The 22,616-nt window shown below is 42.4% G+C and overlaps 1 protein-coding gene across 3 annotated transcripts in view; it reads right to left on the bottom strand.

The window, feature by feature from the left end:
* TUB (TUB bipartite transcription factor) overlaps window positions 1-22,616 on the bottom strand; it is a 240,156-nt gene that overhangs the window by 119,369 nt on the left and 98,171 nt on the right. The gene's annotated exons all lie outside the window — the stretch shown is intronic.

Below are 22,616 nucleotides of genomic sequence, written 5' to 3' on the forward strand. Positions count from 1 at the left end.
AAAAATAAATGAAAAGTTCCTCATTTAATTTTATTTTATTGGCACATACATAAAGTTTATTGGAGCATGTGTAGAATGCACAGATGTGGCTGCAACAAATCAGTGTCATTTTAGAAAAATGAATTAAACACAAGCCTGATTTCTGGAGAAAAACACCGACTGCCTGGTCTGATAAGACTCTTGTCTTAATCTCATTTTCTGTCTTTGTCACCTCAGAAGCCTACTTGTAATCTGAACTACTAGAGAAGGTGGCCATTGATTTTTCTCATGTAAACTTGAAATTGGGTTGCTGGCTGAACTCTTGAAGATTAGCACCCGCCTTATGTGTGAGATGAAATGAAGTGAGCTAAGAGTGGGCACTTCCGAAGTTTGCAGTAGCACTTTGATCTCGCTCTCTTGAAACCTATGTCAGATGTTGTATCCCAATAAAGTCTTTGTAGACTAATGAGATTGTATTGAGAACATCACGAGAAAACTATCTTGTTTTGAGTACTAAGCATTGAGGGCAAATACAGTATAAATTCTGGCCTTGCACTGGCTATTTTAACCTTGTCTGGTTCTTATAATTGAGTTATTTACAGTCAGAAGTTCTCAGGTTTTGTGATTATATCGGAGCAATGTGAAGCACATTAAGTATAACTGCCTGCTTGATGAATTCTTATGCAAACTTTAACAAGTTCTCTCTCAACCTTTTTGAGATATTTGAATTGGCAGATGTGTTTGCATTATTTTAATGCCAGGTGATAGCATTATGTAAAAAAATAACAGTAATATGCAGGATGAGTGGCCTTTTCTCTCTTAAAAAATGGGCCAGCAACACACATGGTGAAAGGTAGGTGTTGGAAGAAACAGAAAACTGACAGTTGCTTGCTCTCATAGGCATTCCTGGTACCTCTTCCCAAAAGGACAAATTTCCTTTATCCTTGTAGCCATGTTATTTCTCTAACCTTGCTTTTTTGTGCACAGATTCTCATAATTTGGATCCAGTGATGGACTGGATGAGGGTGAATGAACAGAAACTTAATCCAGATAAGACAGAGGTTCTGGTGTTTGGGTGATCAATGGATCTGAGTGTAGTTGTAGGGCGTGCTCTGGATGGAGTTGCACTCCTCCTTAAGTTTCAGATCTAGGGCTGACTTTTACCATCTTAGGCTCATATACCAGCTGAGCCTTTTCTGGGATTAAAAAAAAGATCTGCCTACTGTCATTCACACCTTGGTAACATCCAGATTAGACTGCTGCAGTGAGCATTGTGAATTTACCTTTTAGAGCACGAAGCTACATTACTGGAAGGTTGCACCCCTTGCCTCCCAGGAACAACATCACAACCAGGAGAGAATCATCCTGACCAGATAAGGAGAAGCTGCAGGGAGATTGTTTCACCCTTCACCAAAGAACACTGTGCTGAAACTGTCAGTTGCCCTGAGACTGCAGAACTGACAGGAGCACACTCTGGCCTCTACCATCAGAGGACTAAGGGCTGCTGAGTCGCATGTATGATATAGAAATGTTTAATCCAGGCCTACAAATAAGTGTATAAAAGTTTGGTTCAGGCTCCTAACAGAGAGTAGGGCCAGTAGGCCTGAACAAGAATGTTCAAGGAACAAATACCAGAGCCTGACAGGAGATAATGCATGTAGCCAAAGTCCTGAGACAAATTCCCCACTCAGCAGAAAAAGAAACATAGCTGGCACCAGAAGATAGCGATAAGGAATAGGGAAGGCAGATACTAATAGGCCAAACAGTAGCTCATGTACAAGGCTAATTGGCACCACATGAAAACATCTGTTTAATTACAAAGACATGTATTGTAGTATTTACTGATTTGCTTCCTTTAAAAAATCTATATAAACTGGCAACTGCGTATGTTGGGCACGCAGTGCTTGTCAGACCTTTTTTGACTTGCACTGTGCCTTCATGATCATGAATGAAAAGCTTATTTGAGTACACACCCCTTGTTGAATATGACTCAATTCTGTCAGGCAATGAGTTCTATTGCAGGAACCATGTCAATTCCTCTTTAGTTCAATAAGACTCCCCATTCTCTATCAAATCTGATGGAAGGATGAAAACAAGGGACTGAATTAAACAAGAGTGCAAGTTTCCAGAGGATTTTCCTGCAACATGTATACAGGTTGACTATTGTGGTGGTGGTGGTGGTGGTGGTTGTTATATTGCATTTGAAAAGATATTGTAATTCTGCTGCAAGCTGCCTTGAGGTTCATAGGATTGAAAGGTGAAGTATAAATCTGACTATATCTTCATAGACAGGAAGAAATAAATATTTGAAAATGACAACTGATTCAGTTGTGTCAGCAAGGTTGTTAACTGGGGCTGGCTGCAAGGAGCACATTATTCTTTTCAGCCAACTCCCACTGGGTCCAGTAGATTTCTGGACCCACTTCAAAGTGCTTGTTTTGACCTTTAAAGGCCTAAATAGTCTTTGGCCAGGATACAGTAAGGACAGGGGTGTAGCAAGGTTGGAGTGGGCCCTGGGAAAAGAAGTGAAGACTGGCCCCGGACCCCCTGGGTTCTCCTCCTTTCTGCACTCCTTGTGTCTTTGCTGCAGAAGAACTGCAAGGACACAGTGAAAAACAAAACATTCTCAGCTTGCCCTTTCTCTCACTCCTATGCAAATAATATCACACATTCTCCCTGTACACAGACATTTTCACATAGTTACTTGCATGCTTATTCCCATGGCTCAGAAATGTTTAACATATATATATACCTACTAAAATAACCTCATATAGGCATACAATATCAACAGTGATCCGTCAAAGGGTGATCTGTCACAAGTCAATGAGAGGTCTGTCCACTCCCTCCCGGACGCCCCCCATGTGTTCCATTACAGCTATGCCCCACTTAATTAATTAACAACCCCTCATGTCTAACTGATATGTCTACAAATGTACAAATTCTAATATTAAAAATCACAGATTAAAATACATAAAACACAATAAAAACAATATAAAACAAATTATTAAAATTATTAAAATTGATTCTAATTTAAAGCTTGCGAGAACAGGAGAGTCTTGAGGGTCTTCCTGAAAACAAAGAGTTGCTCTTCTTTCAGCAGGGAGCATATTCCAAAGCTCTGAGGCAGCCACAGAGAAAGCCCAGCCCTGAGTCGCCACCAGACAAGCTGGAGGCACCTGAAATCAGACCTCTCCAGAAGATCGTAACAGGGTTATGTAACATGAACAGGGTTCATGACAAAGGAGGCACTCTCTTCAGTAGCCTGGACCCAAGCCATTAAGGACTTTATAGGTGGTAACCAGGACTTTGTATTTCACCCAAAAACATATTGGCAGCCAGTTTAGTTCTTTCAAAACTGGTGTTATATGATCCCTCTGTGTTGTCCCAGAGACCAATCTGGGTGCCGCATTCTGTACCAATTGTAGTTTCTGGACTGTGTACAAAGGCAGTCCCACGTAGAGCACATTACTGTAGTCAAGTCTGGAGGTTACCAGCATATGTACCACTGTTATAAGGTTATTCACCTCTAGAAATGGACATAGCTGACATATCAGCCAAAGCTGATAAAAAGCTCCTGACCACTGCCTCAACCTGAGAAACCAGGGAGAGCTTTGGATCCAGGAGCACTCCCAAGCTTAAGGACCACCTTCTCCATAAATACCTACCTGCTCATCTTCTTCCTTTATATTTACTTTCCATTCTGCTCTGTATCTTGCTTTATATCTACAGCTGTACTCTGTATCCATACCACGTCTGATGGGACTACATGAGACAGGGCCATCTCAGTTATGCCACCTCAATTGTGAAACTCCCTGCAAGGGAGACTTACTTAGTGTGCTCACTAATAGGGTTTAGAGACAAGTTAAGACGGCTGTTTCAGAGGGCTTTGGGGATGATGGATAATGTTGCCCTTCTGTCCCATGTAGTGTGTCAAGTTTGCTTAAACCTGGTTCAAGGTGTTTGTTTGTTTGTTTGCTACAGGTATTTGACCACTATATTTTCATTGTTTCATTTTTTGTATTGTTGGAAATCTGGTAGGATGTAAAAGCAAGGTATAAACAGTGTAAGGAAATCTACACTTGTTTCCTTTGGTTTTCACTCTTTTTTCCTCCCATCCCTACTCCTCAGTCAGTCTCAGCAGATCTTTCTCAAGTGCTTCTAATTGCAATGGACATCCAACATTTGGCAAAGTCTAGCTTCCCGCCCCCCACCCCGCAAGGACTAAGACCTACTTTCAACACTACTGTCTGCACAACAGTGCTGAATTGGCTTCCTTTTCACAGTATTGCCTGTTCACATATTCTTTATTATTTTTATGGTACTTTCACAAAAGCACCCAGTACTCCTGGCACTACAATATATTTGAGTTTCAATCTCGTAATCCAAACAGAAATATGATTACATATCAGTAAGGCCTGGGTAAAATGACCTCATGAAAAGCAGAGCAAGCAAACATTTTCAATATAGTAAGTATTACATATCCAAAAAGAGTCATATTCTGATTGGCTACATATTCTTGCAAGGAATAAATTAGTAGCACTGCACTACTTTGCAGTAATGTAACAAATCTGCTGTTACTGGGCTTTGTGGTCACAAGCTAAATGGCAGAAATTCAGACTAAAACAGGATGGTGTACATTAGAGTACTAACACAAGAGAAGAAGATCTCGTTGTCGTCCCCCACCCGCCCTTAAAATCCATTTGTACAAGAGAAGTCTTTAAAATGTAAATTCTCTGCATGCATAGTCAGGAAAGGGGTAAATTTCTGAACAATATAAAGAGTCTGCAATGTTAGCTGAATCGGAATAAAATGAAATAAGGAGGACCATCATTTTTCGTGCACTGTTCAGCATCAAAGGTTTTTAATACTTAACAATCTCATCCATTGTTCTTAAAAGCAGAATTCTAATCATTAAAATTGTGTAGAAAAGTATGTGCAGCAGGCCTGCACAATATAAGGCCCGTGGACCTTTTTGCTGGCCCATGGGAAGGAAATTCTTGCAGCAACAGCAGGAGACATGACAAGCACTTTGACCTGTGACAAGCAGCAGCAGCTCAATGCATTTGTCCTCTTGAGACCAGATGTTCCTCACCCACCTTGCTGGTCCCGCCCCTGTACCAAAGCCCACTAACACCATCTCTCATTCACCTTTCCTCCTGACTCCAACCCTCTGCTCCCTTGCTAATTTTAGTGTAATTAATGTGCTGAAAGTTGACCTCAGCCCCTGTACACAAAGTCATGATAATTTCCAGCCCACCAGGACATTTGAGTTGTGCACCCGTGATGTAAAGAATTGCTAAGGCAGGGTGATTGATAGGGTTTGCAGTTTGTCAAGAAGTAAACACTTTTGTGCTTTGTACGTCCACTAAAGATCTCTTTAGTTCCCCCTTTGTCCTAATTCATATTTCTCTTACATTTCCACCCCGTTTTTACTATCCGTTTGCAAAATCTTCAATATCGTCATCAAGAGCAATTAGCGCATTTTGCCAAATCTGTGTAATTTTCTACTATCTGCATATTTAGTGAGCACAAATTCTGGATCATCCTGCTGCAGAATTCTGAGCCTGCAACCAGATTTGGCGGGGGGGGGGGGGGAAGCAGTGGTTGTCATCTCTAGTAGCTGTTGGGATTGCAAGGAGGTTAAGAGAAGGCTCTTGCCAGATCAGGCAATGGGGTGTTTTTCTCTAGTCAAGCTCTCCTTCCTTTTCCCTTCTCTATCCCTCCCTTTATCTCTTAGCCCTTTAGGTATCTTCAGAGTGCCAACTATTTTCTTTCCTGACCTCTAGTAAAGAAGACAGGCCTTCTGAAATCTTCCCTTCTTGTGATAAGCAATACTGCTTCCTGAGATGCTCCTATCCATATATGATGGCAAAATTTGACACCAGAGAGTCCAAATGAAAGTTAAAACACAGCTGTAGGGCCTTGCAATGAGTTTGAGAGATCAAATAAACGTGTCGTAGTAGTGGCATTGGTTTCCTCTATATGCATGGTTTCCAATCATGAGTATAGATTATGTAGGACATTCTCAGAGGTTTGCATACAGTGGTGGGCTTTACTGTTAGCTATGCTAAATGCTCTGCAAATGCTGCTTAAATGGAAGCACTGAAGCTATAAACAGAGGTTATAGTCAATTTTTTATTCTTGCAAATATTTTATTTTTAGACTGGGGCAACATATGCCAGTTCAAGTGCTTTTGAGTCTCTCTCCTGCTGTTTGTGTGCATGACTGGAAAAAGATAAATGTAAATTTAAACACATTTTATCCACTGTTTAATTAACATGGAGGAAGGCAGATTTACAATGTTATTTAGATGTTTCTATATTTTTGTAACTTGTAGTAGGTTCCCACCACCCACCAGTATTTTTCATTCTCTGCTCTGTGGTGATACTGACCAGTTTGGAGGAAAGCCATGCCAATGTTTCCAGGCAAAGTACAAAGTGCTGGTGATTACCTTTAAAGCCCTGAATGGCTTAGGTCCAGGTAAGCTGAGAGAGTGCCTTTCTTTACAAGATCCCCACAGCTCAATAGGATCATTGGGAGGGGTCTGTCTGAGTGCCACCAGTTCATCTGGTGGCGACCTGGGATAGGGCCTTCTCTATTGTCACCTCTAGGTTGTGGAACACACTCTCCATGGATATGAGAGGTTTGTCTTCCTTGGATGCCTTCAGGAGAGCCTTAAAGACACATGTTTTTAGCTTGGCTTTTAATGATATTTAGTTTTAATTGTAATTTTAATCTGTTTGAAATTGGTTTTTGATTTTGTTATGTATTTTTAATTTTAGTGTAAACTGCCCTGAGCCACTTTAGGAAGGATGTGATGTAAACTGAATAAATAAATGAAATTTCACCAGTACTGGGAAAACAAGTGTCCATCCCTTCCCCAGCACTGTTTCTGTTTCAAAGAGAGGAAGATTATTTCAGGAGGATCTTTCAAAAGCACATGTATGCACACCAGCACTGTTCTGCAGCACAATATCTTTTCTTTTCTTTTTAGAAAAATGGTAAATCATCAGGGAAATGGATATGGCTTTCTCTTGAACTTGTCAGTATCACAAAAGAGCAGAGTGAGAGATGGTGATGGAAATATCAGTGGAATGGGCCAGAAGGATGCTGGTGGGGTTGAATCTGGGTCTAGTTCCAGAGTAGCATTGGTCAGCGGTGAGGTAGGCAAGTGTGTCTGGCGGGGTGGTCTTTTCTGACACTAGCTAGAAGGATGTGTGATGATGCTTAAAGTGGGGAAAGCACCTTGTGGATCATGCTAATGGAATGATCCCTGAGTGATAAAGTGCTTTAAAATGTACATTTAATTTTGATCATGTAGACCTGACCATATTACTTTATTTTTACAGGGATGGAAAAATGGCTGGAGCAAGCAGGGAAAATCAAGGAGGAAGATTGGGTTGTGAAATAAGAATACTGCGAGCAGCATTTTAGCTATCCAGATTTGATTGTCAAGCTTTGTCTATTTTACCTAACAAGACAATGAGGCTATTCACATGTGCGTGCAAAACTGGGCTAAGGGAGCCCAATCTGGTTTTGAACGTGCGTGTGAACCACCAGGATCGGGCCCGATCTCAGCAGCACCGCAGCGGCAAACCTGCATGTGGAGCCTCCCTCCAAAATGAGGTTAGGAGAGTGAGCGCTCTCCTAACCCCATTTTTCGAATTGTCTGTTATCCATGGCTGCCAGCAGACTAATGTACTCGCATGGTACATTATTGGAGCTCCAGGGGGTGGAGTGACGCGGGGCGATGCATCCTGACACCACAAACCTTGGAGTAACCAGCAATAGCTGGCAAGAGTCTGGGCGGGCGATCTGCCCTCCCAGAGGTAAGGACCTACTCGTCTGCGGGGAGGTAAATTTTTCAAGGCTTTCTCTCCTCGCCCCATTGGAGCCCTTTCTCTGCTTGTGAAAAAGGGCTCAATACTTGCCAGATTACTGGTTTGGAACTCTCTCTCTCTCTCTCTCTCTCTCTCTCTCTCTCTCTCTCTCTCTCTCTCTCTCTATATATATATATATATATATATATATATATATATATATATATGTCTCTATCTCTCTATCAATCTATGGAATGGTTACAGTACTGATAGAAACCAATGTGATAGTTTATTTATTTATCATATTTATATACCACCTGATATCTCTCTTTCTAGGTGATGTACATAGACCAAGAGACAATATAAAACAAAATAAGAAAACATTGCCACATAATAAAAACAATTAAAACAATTTCTCAGAGTAAAACAGTTAACAGTTTAAAATTAATATCAATTAAAAGCCTGAGAAAACGTATTTGTTTTAAGGGTCTTTTTAAATGCAATCAGAGATGGGAAAGCTCTTATTTTGACAGGGAGTGCATCCCAAACTCTGGGGCAGCCACAGAGAAGGCCCAGTCCCAAATTGCCACCAGATGAGTCAGTGGCAACCATAACCAGACCTCCCCGGATTATCTTAATATAGAGTTCATGACAAAGAAGGCACTCTCTTAAGTACCCTGGACCCAAGTGATTGAGGGCTTTATAGGTAATAACCAGCACTTTATATTTCACTCGGAAACATATGGGCAGCCCGCGTAATTCTTTTAAAATTGGTACTATATGGTCCCTAGGGGTTGTCCCAGTCTGGCTGCCACGTTCTGTTCCAGTTGTAGTTTCCGGACTATGTACAAAGGCAGTTAAGATTCCAGTTTCAAACTCTTCCTCTTCAAACTGTTTCTACCAAGAGTTTTATCAATTAGGATGCTAATTGGTTGCCTAAGCTGTTCTTTCCATGTAAAGTGAACTGTCCAGGATCTGTGATTGATATGATGAATAATACAACATAGCTTTCTCTAATTGTTCAAAACACCTGCACTTGTTCAAAACAAAACCCCTTTAGCAGTCAACACAGAGACACTAGCCGACATGAAAGCATGAGAAGACAGTCTCTGGTGTCAGAATAATCTATATAGGCTTTAATATAAGGACTTGATAAGGAATTGCTTTTAATTAAATATTAAATAGCCTAATCCTGTAATGCAGCATTACCAAAGAATAATGCAATCTCCTTGACAGACAAGAAATAGATGTTCATACTTGGAAATCAAAGTGTTATTTCAGCAAGTTGTTTGTGTATGTTGCTCATATTCTTCTTCTTCCCTGTTTCTAAAGCCTTTTGCCTTCTTTGTTATTTTAAAGCTGGCATGATTGCCATCTTACACAGCTAATCTGCCAAGGCTCAGGAGAGCCTCTAATTTTATGGCTCTGAACATTTTCCATACCCCTTACCTGTCCTGTGCTAATTGGGGTTTTCTAAGTTTCCCAATTGATATGCACATTTCATGTACACTAATTATTTCCCCCTTTCCATTCTGCATCCAAGTAAAGAGAGGTCATGATCAAAACCAAAACGATCCAAAGGAATATGACATATATTCTGAGTCTTGCATTCATTGAGATGTATTATACTACAGTTCCTGCTACCTAAAGGTAAAGATAAAGTTGTGCCCTTGAGTCAGTGTCGACTCCTAGTGACCACAGAGCCATGTGGTTTTCTTTGGTTGAATACAGGAGGGGTTACCATTGCTGCCTCCTGCACAGTGCGAGATGATGCCTTTCAGGACCTTCCTATATCACTGCTGCCCGATATAGGTGTTTCCCATAGTCTGGGAAACATACCAGCAGGGATTTGAACCAGCAACCCCTTGCTCGCTAGGCAAGTCATTTCCCTGCTGCACCATTAGGTGGCTACCAGTTTATTTCAATTTAATCTTAAACCCAGGATATGAAGTTTTCTCCTATGCTAAAGCACAGGAGATGTACTTTTTTCTCTCTGACTGGCCAGTCTGGTGAGCCTGCTTATTATATCAAGTAAAATGTTTTACTGGTACAGTAACATCTTTATCATCCAAGCCTCCTATTTTTTCACAGAAGCTTATTGTACTCCCATTTGACCACTGATATTGAAAGCACTAATGTAACATCCCCCAAAGAGAGAGAGAGGGCACCACACAGGGGACTTGGTACAAAGTTATTGATGGGTGAGATCAGGTGCATGGCTACAAGAGAGTATGGGGGCAGTGGACAGCTGTCCTTAGATTGCCACCACCCCAAGCATTCCCGGGGCTGCCAGAGGCTCACCTCCTGTTCCCACAGCACTTCCAGGGACCACCAGAGGCATTGACCCCTCATTTGCTTCCTACGGGGGCCACCAGAAGATCCCCCCCATCTGCTCCCCCCCACCTGTGGCCACTAGAAGGAAGAATGGTTGGGCAGCCACTCCACTATTCCCAGCCAATGCTTTGATCAAGTGCTGGCTGGGCGCTTCTTTCTCTGCCTACCTCTCAAGCACCCAAAGCAGCCAAACAGCACTTGCCCATGCCCCCTGCATATGACATCATACACAGGGGCATGACTGGTGTGTGCTGATACACATGCACAAGACAGAAAAAGTGGTAAGGGGGGCACCAGCAAGGACTTGTACTGCAGCTGCTGGTGAGCTCCCTACGCCCCTGGGTGAGACCAGGGAGAAAGAGAATCAGGTGGGCTGATGCCAGGCATTTAAGATGGACAAAATGGCTCATGAAGAACTGCAGGTATTTTGGCTCATTTCTGTAGTGCCATGTAGCTATCATTTCTTGTTATGATGTCAGTGAGTATCAGGTTCTGTTGGCCTTGAGATTCTGCTTCTGGAAAGAGGTCAAATGAGCCCCATTCTGTGTCATGAAGCCAACAGCCCAGGTGAGGGAAGTGGAACTGATGGATACAACTGGTGTTGTGCAGGTCCCTTCCTTTCTTCCCTTCCCTTCCCTTCCCAGTGATGGCACCAGGGGAAAAATGAGGGAAGAGGCACAGGAAGGGCACAGTGCATTTATGGGTGGGCAGGCTGTCCCACATGTTAGATTTCTTAAGAAGACTGGTGGGGGCAGGTAGCATTGACAAACTACTTATAGGGTGCACTTGCCCTCTCTGAAATTCCTTCCTTCCTTCCTTCCTTCCTTCCTTCCTTCCTTCCTTCCTTCCTTCCTTCCTTCCCAAGCTACATGGTAAGCTGTCTAATCTTCTCAAGCTCCCAGGAGTCCAAAGAGCTGTATGACTAATTCAAAGAAAGACAAAATTGAGAGCTGTGGGAGTTCGCAGTCATACACTTTCTCAAACTGGAGTTTCTGAATGGGAATGCATCTTTGCTCGCCAAATTCAAGTGAAATGTATTAAAAATTTACAGAAAAGTAGCAAGTCTTCTAAGATGTGAGCCTTGAGGCATACAATAGAGTCCCCCATCTTTCTTTTTCCTTTTGGTGGCACCTGCTCTTCTATATTCATTCATTACTGTCTTGAATTATGTGACAAAGCAGAGCCCCTATAACTTGTTATAGAAATGGGGATAATTACTCATTAATCTTGTATTTCACTGCATGCAGTGACCCATCACAGTGTCTTGTATTAGACAAAAGTGGTTTGTGCAGGTAGGTATCAAAGCTATTGAACCTCTGAACAATGGATTCAGCTCTATGATCAGTGGTGTGCCTAACATATATCATGTTTGGAACGGCCAGCCCTTAAGCCTCCACTGCAGCAAGTTAAATGAGAGCGCTATATCTACCATTTCATTGGAGAGTATTCTCTTTATTTTCCTCACTTCAATGAGTTCCAGCGTAGTGCCTATTCTGCATACCCCAAATGTTCAACTGTGTATGGAGATGTGCACTTTTCTTAGCAGAATGGAATAAATAATTCCTTACAGACTCGACTTCAGAGCCTTTATTCTGACCGCTGAACCTTCTAGCAGGGTCAAAGTTTCACTTGCTGCTTTCGGTCCATATCCTTGTACCTACCTTTTCCTAATTGCTCTCTGTTAATTTTTAAAAGAGAATTGCTATTATTTGGTGGCTTGAAAATATTACATTTCCTATCTGTGCAACTATAATTTGGGAAATTTGTTAATAGGCATGATCCAGCCAAATTTAGGTACATGCTTAACTCTCTCCCATTAAAATCAATTGTATATAAAAACCATGGTAGTAATTTTTGTACTTTTAATTTTTTCATCTATTCTAGCTCTGACATTAGCCAAAATCAATAATACATTATTTCTGTAACAATGTGCAGTGTTGATGAGACCGCTATTCTCTAGACTGCTGATGACATGTGTTTTCTAGATTATACGGGACTGTGGAGGCTCATACTGAAAAGGGACAATGGATCAGAATCTGAACCAAATAAAGACAAGTAAAGGAGCAATATAGCATTTTGCTATGTATCATGAAAGATTCATGCTAGAGAAATCAAGCTCGGGCTAACCCTCTGATCCAAAAAGAAATACAGTTTGATACCATTTAGCCAGAGAGTCCTTGAAGACAGGGCAGCTAATGAATTTTGGGGCCATGGGTCTTGGAATATGTGTAAGAAGTGGACTTGAAGATCCATTTTATCGTTGTCTTGCCAAGTTGGTATATGGCATCTGGTACAGTATTGTTGGGGCACATGTACCCCAACCTTAGACTCAGAGGTACCAACCCAGAAGTATGTGGAATTCAGGCCTGTGTCTGATTTCATTTTATATTAAGAGTTCAATTAAATGTCTGAGCTTGAGGTGAACATGATGCCCAGATCTCATGACTGCCTGGTAAATGATTTGTAAAGGCAGGGGTAATCTAGCATTGGTTATCAGTGTTTGTGGAACTCACAAGAGACTCAATGGGTCAGGCTTAATTACCAGTCTCACACCACTGAAATTATCCCTTTTCCTCACTGACAGGATGCTTCTGCCTCAGTCAAATGTATTGATTAACTCGTCTCACACATGTACCCCTTTTTATGTTACTTTAAATATTCTCTTGTTATAATTACACACTAGAGAGAGGTACACAATAAATAATGTAATTGCTGTCTCACACAAATAGAACTAATTCTCTCATTAACTCCTGACTGCTAACACCTTTTGGGACCAGGCTAGCAAATTTGGGACAAGAGAAGGGGCCCATTTGCAATTCAGAGATGCAGATTTGCTTTGGGCAATGTCCCCTTCTCAAGATAGCCGCTAACAGAAGATGAGATTAAGATCTCTCTGGACTGGCTGAATAATTAAAAGATGATATCCAGGAGGTAACAGCAAGTTGTCACCTTTTGGGGGACCCAGGAAAAGATGAGGAGATTTCAAATAGACTCTATGAGAGATTAAAGGAAAATACAACTATAAAGAATGAAGCTTACTGGACAGAGAACTAGCAGTCTTGTGCCTACAAGCAGTCTTTTGCCTACAAGCAAGATCTGCTCAAGAGCCATCCCAGAGTTTGCTGCTAAGCCGCAGAGCAACAAGCAGGAACTCTGTCCATGAACCAGAAGTCTGTGACTTCTGCTGTGCAGTGAGAAGTCAAGACTTCCCCAACCATGGTGCTCTGACTCTCAGCCTTGCTCTGAGCAAACTGCATGCTTGATGATCGCTCTAAAGACTCCTGTCCCCAGCTACAGCCTCCATCCTTCAGCTGAAAGATGCACCGTTCTCAAGCCTCTGATCCGGGTAATATGCTGCCTCCACAAGCCTTGGATCCCTCCATCCTTTTCCTTCTCCTTTCCCCTCGTCCCTCTACTAATCCCTGATCTCCCCAAACCACGCCAGCCCTCAGCCTTCCTTACCTCCCCCTCCCCCCTTTTCCATCTATATCTGAATTGTATTAGGCTCTAGGAAGATTTAATACACACACATATGTTAATTAGGAACACTGGGTGAATATTGTTGCTGGCTAGGGTTGAAATACTGTTAGTAATATTGATAGAATGTTCTGCTTTCTGCTCAGCTAGATTGATGTTGTTATTCCTTTATACTCAATAAAGCCCATTGAATCATTTAGGATTGGTTTGATCTCCTTTCTTCCTTGCACCCAGATCCTACATGGTCACTATATAAAAGAACTTGGTCACTTGGTGACACTATGAGACAGGCCTAATTTTGTATGCTAGCTAATGAGCATATTTAGTATATAAATCAGGCCTGGACCACAACAGTATCTGGAGTGATGAAGAAGGAGGACCAAGAGGCCTTGCCAAGCCCTGTCAAAATTTGGGGAACTGGGTGATTCAGGTAGCCAGGAAGCCAGGTAGTCCAGGTAGCCATGATCAAAATTGAATATTATTATCAAGGGGCTTGAGAAGGGTTTGGTTTGGGGGGTAAGCGGGAAAGCAGCAGATTTTTCTCCCTTTGTTTCCTTTTATTTTCCTTTTACCTTCTTGTACATCTCTCATTTGTTGCTCTTCTTGTGGACCTTTTTGTCTAAGATGTTTTCCCTCTTAGAAACTATTTCCTATTTCTTTCCTTCTCTCTTTTAAGTCTCAAGTATTCTATCTTCTTCTAAGTATATGTGATTCATCTATGCAATTTATATTCTTAAATACTCACCTATCCACTGAGTAGCTAATTCTTCATTTAGTTGTTCTGAATCCTTTTGGAGAAGCCTGAAAACTCCTCAAGCTGCCAGAAGGATAAATATGATTTCACACAGGGGTACAGGTGGTCCTCGTTATTTGTGGGGGTTCCCAACAAAGTTAAGTCAATGGGAATTTTTTTTGGGGGGGGTGTTAGTTCCAGAGTAAAGTAAAGTGTGCCGTTGAGTCGGTGTCAACTCCTGGTGACCACAGAGCCCTGTGGTTTTTACCATTGCCTCCCCCTCCTGTGCAGTATGAGATGATGCCTTTCAGCATCTTCCTATATTGTTGCCTCCCAATATAGGAGCCGCGGGGCTTCGAACCGACAACCTTCTGCTTGTTAGTCAAGCATTTCCCCACTGCATCACTTAAGGTGGCTTTGTTCCAGAGCCCAAATCATCAAAAAGACAGCATAAAGACAGCATAAATAAGGATGGGACACAGCATTGTACCTTGGCCACATCAGATCTTCTACTCTCTAGCTCCTCCAGGGCACTTTCCAGATTACCCGCACAACAGTGGCAAAATGTTTCAGTTAGGGCAAATCACATTCAAAACGTAAATAGCAAAGCTCCCAGTAGGGGGAACAGTCTCACAAAAACTAACCAGGAAACACAGCAACCTTTTTGCGTTGGACTTACAACATTATAGCAATAAATCGCATGGATTAAATCTGAAACAAGGCATCGGAAATGTGAACGGCACCCTGCTGTCAGTGTAGAGACTGCGGTGTCACAACATAGGAAGTGCGGAAGCACACTTTGAAGACACGTCATGACCCCATTGCAGGATCTAATCTGGAAAGCACCCTGCAATGTGTAATGATGAAGTTTCCTCCCCTCCACAGTTGAAGTCCAGCACTTAACAGCACAAGCCCCTGGCCTGTTTGGTTGGTAGGTTGGCCAAAAAAGCAGCACAAAATTAAACCCATTTCAACATACACAGAGGAATGTATGGGTAGCATTTGGCGACCCAAGGCTGCCAAATGCTACCCAAAATGGCCTTTAGAAGCACAAAAAACTTTAAACATGAAGACCAAAGCACTCCACCATCCTCCTCCAAACTTCTCTCACAACCAATGAGCACATGTAGCAAGAACATAGCCATGTTAGGGCAGAACTGCACTGCTGATAAACCGCAGATATGTGAAACCGCGTACTCCAGATAATGAGGTCAGGTATATATTGCCCGACCATGAATATGCGGAATTGAGAGTGCTGAAACTGCTGATAACAAGGGCCACCTATATAGGTTAAGGGATTAGATTCATTTAGCATAGAAAGGGTTTAGGGGATATTGGGGTGAACGTTATTATTCACAACAACACTCTTAATAGTAGCTTTAAATGCTACATGTATCTAATGCTTCTTAGAACGTTATAGTTTGCTCATGCTTATAGTTTAGTGTACCTCATGCTATACCTCAATAAATGGTATGCCTCAGTACTTTGAATAAAACTGTTACTCTTTAAATGGTGTGGTCATTGAGTTTGGGGTTTGATCATACAAAAAAGCCTACAGAGGCATTAAAAGAACCAATTTCTCACTCAGTATGATTCTAAGCATGTTTCCTCAAAAGTAAGCCCATTAAGTTCAATTAGACCTATGGCATAATCCTATGGATGTTTACTGAGAATAAAATATTTCTTCAATAGGGCTTACTGCGAAGGCAATGTGGAATCTGGCTGAAATCTTAAAACACCTATGAAGAAGTTGAATAGAGTTCAGTGGGACTTGCTTCTGAGTAAATGTGCAGTCTAGGGCAGATAGAATATTCTATATATTCACATACCTTCCAGTCATTAAGAAAGTGCACACAATAGTCTTCTTTTTCATTTCTTCAGTCTCTCTCCCTTAGAAATGAACTAAAAGCTATGTCCATGTGCTCTATGTCCATGTACAGGTGAAACTCGGAAAATTAGAATATTGTGCAAAAGTCCATTAATTTCAGTAATGCAAATTAAAAGGTGAAACTGATATATGAGACAGACGCATTACATGCAAAGCGAGATAAGTCAAGCCTTAATTTGTTATAATTGTGATGATCATGGCGTACAGCTCATGAAAACCCCAAATCCACAATCCCAGAAAATTAGAATATTACATGGAACCAATAAGACAAGGATTGAAGAATAGAACAATATCGGACCTCTGAAAAGTATACAGTGTACTGTGCTTGATTGGCCAGCAAACTCTCCTGACCTGACCCCATAGAGAATCTATGGGGCATTGCCAAGAGAAGGATGAGAGACATGAGACCAAACAATGCAGAATTGCTGAAGGCCGCTAATGAAGCATCCTGGTCTTCCATAATACCTCATCAGTGCCACAGGCTGATAGCATCCATGCCACGCCGCATTGAGGCAGTAATTGCTGCAAAAGGGGCCCAAACCAAGTACTGAATACATATGCATGCTTATACTTTTCAGAGGTCCGATATTGTTCTATTCTTCAATCCTTGTCTTCTTGGTTCCATGTAATATTCTAATTTTCTGAGATTGTGGATTTGGGGTTTTCATGAGCTGTACGCCATGATCATCACAATTATAACAAATTAAGGCTTGACTTATCTCGCTTTGCATGTAATGCGTCTGTCTCATATATCAGTTTCACCTTTTAATTTGCATTACTGAAATTAATGGACTTTTGCACAATATTCTAATTTTCCGAGTTTCACCTGTACTCTATTCAAAATATTTATGGAGTCAGCAATGTTAAGTCTATATGCTTATTTTAACTAGCAGCTTTAAATTTAACTAGTATCTATAGCAACTTGGCCTTATAAAGTAATGAGTACTCTTTGGGGCTCTTCACTACATTTGCTCTCGGAACACTAAAAATAATGTTGCCTCTTTTATTGCTAAATCCACTATATAACAGATTTGGCTCATTACTCTTGAAGTATTATACATAGTAGTACTAACAATCTGTTTATAAAATAAGTGATTATGTACAACTGTAAGCAGCCTTTTGGAATTATTTAACAGGAACAAAGCCATCAAATGCAAATGAAAACCGAGGCAACATTCATCTTGTTAAGACTTTCTTTCCCCCTTTACACTTCCTGCAGTAGCCAAATTAACCAAATCACTACACTGATGTCAGAAAAAATACTTTTGAGTAAGTAGCTTGGGGGCTATCACCTAAGAGTGCCAGCTGGTAGTCTGCATATTATTGCTATTTTAGTACGTCTTTATTATTAATGTATGTATTTAAAAACATTTCTATTTCAGTTTCACCCAAACTGAATCCCCCGATTGGCTTACAATAAGAGAAATAAAAATAGTCAACCAATAGCTAAAACCAAAAATAGATCACAACAAGAGCATAAAATAAAGCCAACACCAGCAAATGATCAAGGATACCTACCTGGAGATACCAGGGATTGAACCTGCTGGCTTTTGAAAGCAAAGCATGTGTTCGGCCACTGAGCTGTACCCCCTCCTCCGCTGCAGGACAAGCTGGCTACTGATCAGAGTTCATCAGTAGCCAGCTTATCCTGCAGCTGAGGAGGGGGTATAGCTCAGGGGCAGAGCACTAGCTTTGCTTTCAAAAGCCAGCAGGTTCAATGAGGAAAGAAAATTGGTCCAGTAGGCTAATAGAGTTGGCCTTGTTATCTCTCCCTCTTCTTCCACCTTCAACCAAGCTGGTCACATCATCAGGTCACTCACACAACCATCAGTGCTGAGACTGGGGAAGGCTGGGAGGAAGGCAGAGGTCTACCTATCTGCCCCCACATGACCATGAGCTCCTCTGGGCTCTGCCACCTGTGCACCCAGATGAGTGGCACAGCAGCAAGCAGTGCTGCAATCAGGAGTGGGAGTGGGGAAGAAACCGGGTCTCCTAGAATCCCACGGGGCACTGCATGAGCAGCATGGTGCATTGGAGAAATTCCCATTCCTTTCCCCTGGCTGTATCGGCTTTTGGCAATCCAGGAGGAGCTGCTGCCAGTATGGGTGCCCACATGACCTGGGAGTGAGGTAGAAAGTGTATGCGTCCTCCTACCTCACATTTATTCTGGGTATGAAAGCAGGGCTATCTGGGGTGGAGCGCTGGGATAAGGAGTGATCCTGGTGCTACACATAGCCAGCCCTGCTTGGGGTAGCCCTGTCCTACCTCTGCAGGGCTGGTCATGTGAACGACCTTATACAGCTTTATTGTTAAACACATGCCTTAAAGACAAACCCTTAGCTTAGAAAGAGGCAGAGGGTGAACTCCTGGCATTCTGTTGGCACCATCCATTTGGGATCCAAACAAGTTGAACCTGAGTGTGGAAGGGCCCAATGTCTGTGCTGGCCGATGTCCTTGGGTTTAGAACGTAAAGAATATTTTCATTGGAAGATGTATCAGAAGCCCTATCTAGACACACACGAGGTCGTAACATGAATATGAGAGGGAGCAGGGGGGAAGGCAGGGATGAGCCCACCTTCCCTCCAGATGATCAACGATGTCTTCGGTGTGCAGGCAACTGCAGGAGACATTGCAAAGAGATTTTCGTCCACATACATGGCTTTGCCATAGGTGTGCAGCTAACACTCATGACTACAGACAATAAACATAAGTTGAGCGGAGTTTTAATTCTGAGGCTTTACAGATAGTCCATCTTTTGGTGGCCATAATTTAAGAAATATGTTGTAAACCCACCAAAAAGAGGAAGTTTGGAGCAGTCTACAATTTTGAAAAATGAATGAATGAATGAACGAATGAATAAATACAGTGGCCCACAAAGACCAAACAAACTAGAATAGTGGCCTTAAAGATAATGACATATGAGAAAACCACTAGTCCACCCCTCCTCCCGGAGAGCCCTGGAGGTACCAGAAAAAATGGGGGGGGGCTGAAGGAACGAAATGTATGTCTGGGTGGGTGAGCTGTGCCTCACACATTAGCTTTCTGAAACAGAAACGGAGGGCAGCTGGCGGGAGGGAACTATTTTTCTGAGTGGATGCTTGCCTACCCCTCTCCCCCTGGAGCTCCCCATGCTTGAGTGAGATCCACAGATAACCAGTTCACATATTCCACTCCCCCTACACACAAGTAGCCTGTACACCACGATTGTTTGGGGAATCGATTGCCCCGAGTTCACCACAATTGCTTCCTCCTTTTTATATTGCCTTCAGTAACCTTTGGATTCGGGCTAACGTCAGTAAATGTAGTAAAGCATAGATTACACTCAGCATGACAATCCCTCTCCCCATCCCACTGTAATTCACAATAGGCCTCTGGAAGAGAGAATAGCCTGTGCCTTTGCCCCCTGCACATGCTCTCACATCCATCGCACAGAGACATCCTTGCGTTAAAGGGAATTCATTAGAACCCACATGCTTTCATGTTGCCTTGTAGACATTGTTTATCAGCTTCCTCTCTCCAGCGACTACTATCACTGGCAGACTTTTCCATTATCGGAACTGCTGTGTTCTCTGAAATGCAGTAATTGTTTGAACACAGTGTTAGAAAAGGAAACTGAAAAGAAGGCTGCTTGCACACTCCAGCTCTTAAGGCATGGAGAGGTTCCTTTTTATGCCGCTCAGCATGTATGCCAATCTTGCTCACACAAGCACCACAAAGGACAATAAGGACTATCCTCTTCACAGGGCACAAAAGAAATCACTGGAGGAAATGGGTTTTTCAAACGTTGTTGCTATAATAAGAGGAAGAAAGAACAAAGCCAAGAGAAAAATATTGTGGAGATTTCATTACAACTGTCATTAGCTACATTCATAAGTGAGAGATTGATTATGTCCCAGCAAAGAAGAGAGGGGTGATGGAAAGAGAATAAGGCTGCAGTTGGTAGCATCCAGACTAGCCTTGTGCATGTAAATAATCTATATGAACATGGTGCATGGTTGCTGCATGAAAAACATCATCTCTGTTCCAGTCCAGTGCTAGCACAACTTCTTGCACAAGCCTGTTTATGTGCAAATGGGGAACTTTCATGTGAATGCATTCAGGTGGTTTCTCTTTTACTAGGGACAGTACAGCTTTGCAGAGCACCAGCACAACAGAAGTCCTCTCACAAGAGCCTACTTAATGTCTGCACCATCCATGAAATGCTGGGGAAGTCACAATAATTCCCGCTAGCCCTAAAATACTTTTAGGCTGAAATCCTATATACACCTACTTGGGAGTAAGCGTCCTTTAATTTAGTGGCCTCCATAAACATTCATACAATCAAGATGTTAGAATTACAGCCTAAGCACACTTAATCCTATGGGTTGACTGCAGGACAGCTAAACATGGGCAGAGCTAGGAACACAGGGACATAGGGAGCTGCCATATGCCAAGTCAGACCATAGGTCCATCTAGCTCAGTATTGTCTACACAGACTGGCAGCAGCTTTTCCAAGGTTGCAGGCAGGAGTCTTTCTGAGTCCTATCTTGGAGATGCCAGGAAGGAAACTTGGAACCTTCTGAATGCAAGCATGCAGGTATTCTTCCCAGAGTGGCCCCATCCCCTAAGGGAAATATATTACAGTACTCAGATGCAGTCTCCCATTCAAATGCAAACCAGGGTGGACCCTGCTAAGCAAGGGGGACAATCCATGCTTGCTACCACAAAACCAGCCCTCCACCTGAAATGATGTAAGTTTGCAGTGTAGCACTGATGGTCTTGTGCTTTTGCCACCACTACACAGGCTGTATCTACTATCAGCAGATGAATAGGCCAGCTTATACACTCAGCCTATAGTTTGTCTTTGCACCATGCTCCAGATGAATCCACATCTCTTCACCATACACATCATGTGACATAAGGGCTTCACATGTACATCCTATGTGCTTAGGCCTAATTCTTCCCCAGCAAAACCTGTGAAGATTTCTAAAACCAAACCCACATCTTCAGCCAAACCAGTCACAATGCCTGACAGGACCCTGTTTTAAGGACATTGCATTTGTGCTGTCCTCTAGCTATCCTTATCTATTTCCCCAGAGTTACCCACAAGACCCAGTTTCTGGATGTTGAGTCATCATGACACTTGTCACTCCACATCATCGGTGGTAATGTCTAAGCATATGGTGCCCTTTGCAATAATAATCCCATAATGCAGAGTTGTTCGATTGTAAAACAAAGCATCCCTGTGCCCACAACACTGGTAAGTACTCACCAACAACAGCACTGCTGTTTTAAGGAATGGGGGTGTAGGAGACAGGAGAATAAGTAGCTTGTCAGGGCCAGAGACATAGAGTTGTAGGTGGTATGACAGAGGCATGATTTCCTAAGCAGCACACACTGGTCTCGAGTGTCCCACTGCCATCTCTGCTCAAACTCTGCATCAGAATCCTTCAAAACCTATGAATACAGATAATAGGAGTGCACATCCTGGGCGATGATGCCTCTATGAGGCCTTCAGCTCACCAAGTTGGGATCAGAAGATCTTCAGTTTTCTGTGGGGTGGTAGGGAGGCGGACATTCTCCAGCCCTTCAAGATCCTCATTACACAGACATCTCTCTACAGCCAATCTTCTAGGTGAGCACCAAATACAGTGGCTTGCATGTACTGTTGTGTAATGTGCTTGCTGCCAGACCCTCCCAAGCTGCCTCAAGGCTCTGAAGCCCAAGTGACCCTGCTGCGCAAGAGAGCTGTACCAGCATGGCCAACACTTGAGTGATCACACGTCGTGTGCAACTTCCATTGGAACGAATGGAAACTGCATGCTGTATGCAAGCATGCAAGAGTCAACAGTCCTGGTACATGCCTCTTGAGCATTGGGGTTACTGTGTGTTTTAAAGCCCTACAGCGGTGTGGGCAAGTCTGGCACCGCCCATGTTACACTGTGGCACATGCGGTCCAGTAGATTTAGCTTTCAGTTGAAAAGTATGAAGAGTTAAAATAACTGTGAGTCTTTCTTGCCAGCAGTGGAATGTTATTGAAAAGCTTCTCTGTTATTGAAAAGGTTTCATCTTCTTCCAGTCCCACCACTGATATTCATGAAGCTAGCTGTGGAGATATTCATGCAGAGAGAACTGGCAATCCACTACTCCCCTTGGATCTTTCCCTATATAATCTAGGAATAATTAAACTGCCTGTTACTGCACAGAACAATAACATTGACCCACTAGGTACAACTGAATGAATTACCCATGGGTGTGAAAGGAAGGCATATGTGCTAAAATATAGTAATATTACAACTTTGGAGTGCTGGTTAAGTGTAAATAAACATCAGTGCTATGTGAAAGAACATTACTATACCAGATGAAGTGGTTCAATCATATTATCAAGTTTATGCACAGCTTCTAC

Source organism: Hemicordylus capensis, chromosome 1, assembly GCF_027244095.1.
Source record: "Hemicordylus capensis ecotype Gifberg chromosome 1, rHemCap1.1.pri, whole genome shotgun sequence".
Lineage (NCBI taxonomy): Eukaryota > Metazoa > Chordata > Lepidosauria > Squamata > Cordylidae > Hemicordylus > Hemicordylus capensis.